The sequence below is a fragment of the Uloborus diversus genome, chromosome 4, assembly GCF_026930045.1.
Source record: "Uloborus diversus isolate 005 chromosome 4, Udiv.v.3.1, whole genome shotgun sequence".
NCBI lineage: Eukaryota > Metazoa > Arthropoda > Arachnida > Araneae > Uloboridae > Uloborus > Uloborus diversus.
The window spans coordinates 47153701-47160507 of NC_072734.1; positions in this window are offsets into that span (position 1 = coordinate 47153701).

Here is a 6807-nt window from a genome sequence, read left to right on the forward strand (position 1 = left end):
TCGAGTTCAGCCTTGTCGAAATGAAGCATTTTCCTGCATGTTAAACATTACCGAAACATATTATCAAATTATCATCTGTGGCGCGAGTTTCATTGTTGAAACACGCGGTTTATATGAGGACAAGGGTGTATGAGATAGTTGATATAATAGGGTTCTTCCATTAACTAAGAATCTGTAAGTTTTCATGGAAATGTGACTGAGTTGATTATCCATTATAAGCAAAGTAGGATCTGCTTTTGCTTTTATTGGACCTCCATGTTAATTCTGAAGAGACATTCTTAAGCTCGGAGATATAAACTTATAAGAGGAACGAACCGTTGGAGAACCAAATAGTTGTTTAAATTTTCAATTTCACTTGTTCACGTTTGTTACGACCAACGTCTAACGCGAACAAATTCGTTAAACTTTCCGCATTTCGTATTCACCGAGTTCAACTATATATATTTATTCAGATGAAATCTGTCATGCATCCATTTAAGTGTATTGAAAATCCCCGAAGGTAGCATATGGATGATTAGAATATCAACACTTGACTCTAAATTTCAAACTGTTTAGGGCAATGTATTTATGAACAAAAATAAGAAACCTGCACAATTCATATGTTTTTAGGGGAAAGGAAGGCACATGTAAAATTTTTTTTACATTTCCTTATTTTTTGAAAAAATATTATCAATTTTTCAGAGCAAAAGTGTTCACATGATTGAATAGTCTTTTCTTTGTGCCGTGGATTTTTTTTTTTTTTTACTTTGTAGTATTTTTTAAAAATACCTTCAGTTGTTCACATTTGCCTCTGTAAGGGGGCAATGGTGAACCAACCTGTGGCACATATGAAAAAGATTCAAAAAAACGAGACGTTCATCATGTTTCAAATAACTCTTGAATTTGAAGCATATACGTACAAACATCTATGGTTGAGGTTCGAAGTTTTTTCTAACATCGATGTTTTGAGTTCGATGTTTTTTCAATATCAATTTTTTTTATTTGAACCAAAAATATTTCTAAAAAGTGTGAATAGGTTTAGAATTATAATGAAATCTTTATTATTAATTAGTTTTTGCGAGATTTTACACACCGGAAAGCCGTTGTTAGCTGCCTCTAGAAGTAGAATTGTATTGCAGAATTCCAGAAAGGTTGACATTTCTTTTTTCCGGCGGACAGTTAAAAAGAATATTGAGTGTTTCTAATGTTTTCCCAAAATATACGAGTTTTTTTTTTTAATTATAATTTTCCTCTAAGATATACATGAACCTGTTTTATTGTACCTCGCTTTCATAGGTCGTAGCTTTAAAAAACTATAATTTTACTATAAGTATGAAGGGCCCGACTAATCTGAAATTAGGGGAAGCTCGGCCTCATTTTGGGCCCCCCCACTTTTTGTTTGGGGAAATTTTTCTAAAAATCCTATGCACAGACCTGGATCTAAATTTTGGGCCCCCTACAACAAAATCTGGGGTCCCCTCCCCTGAAGCAAGCAGTGTATAATCGCAATTTTAATGTCTGAATGCTCGTTTTTTCATTTTTTTTTTCCCCAATTTCTTGAGCCATTGAACCCTTTAGGGACTCCCTCCCCTCCCCCCACACTGCGGGTACATACAAATGGGCCTGTCTATGCACATTAATACAACATTGACTAATGCTAAGTGGCCCAGCAGAATTCATAGTTAAGTTTATTACACCTTACCGAGTGACAGAAATTTTGTTTCTTACATATGTTGCACTTGAATTCTCAGCAAATTTGTGTAGTAACATGTTGAGTCCTATTTGACGCATAACAAAGGAAATTAAATGTCATACAAGTACATTGTGAGATTGTGACAGAGTTTAATCAAATCCCACATTTGAAAATCCAGCTTGTAGCTACATTTTTTCAAATATGTCCTCATTTTTAGTTATTTAATTCTTTCAAACATTTTTGTTTAGCAAGTTCAAATGTTTGCAATCTCTTTAAAAAACACAGTTAAAAGCAGAAACTGGAATTGTTAAGCACAGTTTTACAGTGATATTTGGGCCCCCTAAAAATTTTGAGGGGAAGCACAAGCTTCCCGAGCCTTTTGTATAATCAGGCCCTGCAAATATGTAGGGGAATGGGAGCAAAGCGAAATAGTCATGACGTAGTTTTTTCAAAATGAACAAATTGGAAATTTGTTTTGAAAATTGCAGTATGTACTTAACGAAAGAACAATGTATTTTATAATAAAATTTTCATTAAAGCATTATTTTTTAAAAAAATTTAGCATTTAATTTGTGCCTTCAAAAAAATGTGGAAAATTTCACTTGTTTTTATTAGGTCAAAGTGAAAAATAAAATATTTTTCAAATGAAATATTTTCATTAGATTATAAAAATATTTTTGATTAAATTAATAAATAAAAGAATGAATGAATAAATTAAACATAATGAAACAATAAACTAATAAACAAATAAATTAATTAATTAGTCTGTGAGGAAAAATAAATGAGCGAACAAAATAGTGAATGAACAAGAAAAAATGCGAAGGAAAGAATAAATAAGTCAGCTAGGGAAGGAATGTAATTTAATTAATTAATAAAGGAATAAGTAAGCGATTCAGTGTGTTTCACTCTGCCCCATCCACTGCCTCGCATGCACTTGATTAATTGTGCAAAATATTTTAAACACAATTAAGCTAAATCAACTAAATACTGCACTGAATATTAGTAGATCAGGTCTCAATTAACCTTCAAAATTTTAATATCAAGAACTTTAGCATTTGATAATAACAAAATAATTTTTGACCTACTAAAATATTACAATTTGAGCAGCATTTTTTAAAAATTGTTTGCGTTATCATTTGCTTTGATTTTCAGAAGTAATATTTTCTTGATACTGGAATAGACTACAAGTGTACCTACAGAGTTAAAATATTAATAGACAGGTGATCCTAAAAGCAAAGTAAATATTTCACAATTTCATTTTGCTCAACTGTTTCACTTCGCCCCACATTCCCCTACTTAGTACTTTGTATGCATTTCAAGTAGGCATAAATGTTTATAATCTTTGAATAAATTTGAGTTTTAACTATTTTTTTGTAATTTATCGATGCAACTCCGTCGGAAGCAACTAGAACAATCATTTATTATTTCCTCTTCTTTTCTTAACTTTTTCTTTCTTCCTTTCTTTTCTTGTTTTGTGTGTGCATGTTATAAACTTTGAAAATTTTCTCAAATTGATTCGCATTAATTATTAAATAACTTACGCTCTGCTTTTGTATCAGTCAGGTGGAAATTTAGTAGATGTCACGAAATTTTTCCAATTAATTTGCATTGATGTTTTAGTTTTTGTATTTTAATGTATAAGGTATTTGTCCCTTTGCCATTACTTCACAGTGGAATGTTAATAGCTATCGGTATTATTATTAGCTTTTATTTGACGATTCAAAATCTTCTTAATTAATCAATTGATTGCTGTGAATTTAGCTCTGCACTAAAACATTTTTTAGAGTTTAGTACATTAAAAAGTTCGATGTTTCAAAACATCGATGTTTTGGGGTCTATGTATCGATACCGTTTTCAATTTCGAACATCGATGTTCTGGGGTCAATATATTGATAACGTCGATGTTTATTTCTCACCGCTAATGTGTAGTAACCCTGTATTGACCTTCAACTCATTTGAGCATCGAAACATCACAACATTCCTTTTGCTATTTATTATTCTTGAAAACTAGTGGTACAGTTAAACTTTTAATTATACGTTTAGCAGGATCCGGAAGAGGGCTGAAAATCATAGCTTTCCATTCATTTAATTTAATATTTATATTTCTGTTGCTTTTGGATTTCTTATATATTTCGCTAAATGCTCAGTACGAGTCATTTTATCCAAAGTATAAATTATCATATCCAAGCAATTCTTTTCTAGGGTTTTATTATTTTCTTTTCCCATTTACCATGCATTTTGTCTTCCTTGCATTTTAAAGGTTTTCTCAAATCTTTTATTAGTGTTTATTTTATCTTTCTTTATTTATTATTCTCTTTTATGTATTTATTTATTAATGTTATTGTTCATATTACTATTTTACATACATCCTCACTTATTTTCACACAAGTAAATACCTTTTGTTTTACATTTCATGATGACTTACTTCAATTATTAGTAACTTTACAGATCGGTAGCATGCCTTTACAATGCTTTATTTCGTGTAGACGCGCGTTTGTGTATGTGCAGAAGTTAAAAAAATATTCTTAGTCAAAATAATACTAGCAAGAATAACTTCTTTGTAGTCTTCCTTCTTCCTTTTGAGCCAAAAAGGAGAAGTTTGTGAATTTACTCTCCAAATGGTGAACACTTTCTGCAACTCAGTTAAATATTTCTCATACTTGCAAATAATTCAACAAACTGTTTGAGGCACATCACAATGAACATTTATATCCCTATAGAGCCATCAAGAAACCCCATCAAACGGGAAATGTCAGAATTGATCTATGCGCATAGTCCCGCCCACCGACAGAGCAGTGCACGCAGAAGAAAACAAGCGAGGAAAAGATTCGAATCCAAACGACACAAACTCGAATTGAAATATTTGTGTCCAGCCCACGTCATTAGACTACAAAAGAGGAACATCGAACAGCAGTACGGTGTCGAAGATAAATGTCTATAATTCAATTTGATTTCCTTTTAGTTGTTCGATTGGAGGGGGCGGGAAGGCCAATTTGTGGAATGGTTATTCGATTGTCCCGTGGATGACAGTCAGAAGTTAGGGGGGGGGGGAGGATTCATCTGGTGGTTGGATTTGGCACGGAAGTGGATGCTATGCTCTAGAAAAGAGAAAGATTCTCTGCCTATTAATATTAAAAGACACTTTTGGTTTTCCATTTTTTCGACTAATAACGGAACTAAGGAAGACATCAGAATTTAGTCCAAGTAAAATCAAGACTAAACAGGACCAAATCAAAAGGAGATTAGAGAGAGAGAGAAATAGTCTGCACACAGTAGCTTGATACCGTATGGCAGCGCTTCATAAATTGTGTTCCGCGAAACCCCAGGGCTCCACAGAGCTCTCTCAGGGGTTCCACGAGAATTGTATGTTTTCTTTTCACAACTTTCAAAAAAAAATTTACTTTTACTTTCGTATACTACTTTGATCGTTATTACCCATCAGGGTTAGTCAACATGGAATAATTTTATTTGTAGCCTAAAAAATGCAAATTTTAGACTATCAAAAATAGCCTGAAATTGTGCCTTCTAGGTTTCAACTTCACAAGTTTTCCAAGATCAATCCCAAAACACCTCCTTCTCACCTAATGTCTCCAAAGGTAGGTTAAAATTGAGTTTTAAAATCTTCTATTTCAAAAAATTTATGGTAGAAACTTCTCATACCCTAATATCATCAAAGATATGTTTAAAGTGAGTTCAATACTGAAACAATTTTGGAAGTGCACACCAAAAATTACGATTTTTGTCCTCAATTTCATATATTCTGCTCTCGATACCAGCTACTCCCCCTGTTTCTCTGACAGCATTTGAGAGGACAATTTAAACATTTAACGAGTAAAGACCAATTTAAGGAGCAGTACTGGTCAAAGGCACCTAAATGTTCTATCTCTGTTTGACGTTAACACATAATAACATCTAAGTCCATGATTTATAAGTAACGAAACAATTAAAGAAATTTTTATTTTTAAGGTTTAAATACTTTTTCTATGAAATTTAAATATATTATTAATGTTATTGCTTGTAAGTAAAAAACATGAGTATTTCTTTTCCTAATTAAAAAAGTTTTAAATCAAAAACTCATTCATAAATTCTGAGGTTATTTGTCCGTTTAAAAAAATATAAATAGGAGTGCATGTATTGGTATTTTACAATAACAAATAACTAGCAGTTATTAATAGTTAGGATGATCATTAATGAAATATAGTTGATTAACTGTTTAATGACAAATACAAATAGTTAATGTTATAGTTTGTTTGAGGTTTGAACCTGGGCCTCTTCCGAAGCAGAATCCTGTCTAGGCCACTGCAAGCTGGGGACGAAAAATCAGGGATTCCATGAAAAAATCAGCATTAAAAAAATAAAAGGTTCCAATAATAAAAGAAATTAAGAAACGCTGCTGTATGGATCAAAGCGTAGCTCATCAACTTTATGCAGCAGTTTTTTTTTTTCTTTTTGAAAATCTTCTAATTATTCCCTTAATATTTTGAATCAACATTAGAGCGTTACGTCTATATGTTACCACTGGCTTAAACGACTGCCAAGATATTGTTAGTTTGATGCCCTTTGGTATTAGCCTTGTTTCGTTTTTAAGTACACTAAAACAAGTTTTCTTTTAAAGTTATTATCTATACTAATATTATAAAGAGAGAGGACGAATTTTTGTGTTTATATGTTCGAGGTAATCTCCGGAACTATTTCAACTATTTGAAAAATTCTTTCACTATATGAAAGGTGCCTTTCTTTCTACTGAGTAACACAGGCTGTAATTCGAAAAAAATCCGATAAATCAATTCTCCAACTTCATTACGATGGGAGCAATTTGCGTTTTTATCTCGAACTTTTTTAGGCTTAGCTGAAATTTTGGCAATACTTTCTTCATTAAATCTATCAATAAAAAGTGAAGGAATTGTCCCACGGTTTTCTTTTTGACACCGTTGGAAAAAGTGACATTTTTTACTCCAGAAATATCTCGACCTGTGGTCGAAAAAAATAACCTTCTATCTCCAAAGGAAAAAAAGTTACAAGCCGTTAAAAATAAAGTTCGAATAAATCTAATCTCCATTAAATTACTGATGTTTTGTTTCGCATTGCCATGGTTATGTCTTTTAGCTTCGCTTCATTTTAATTTCTTAAAGGTC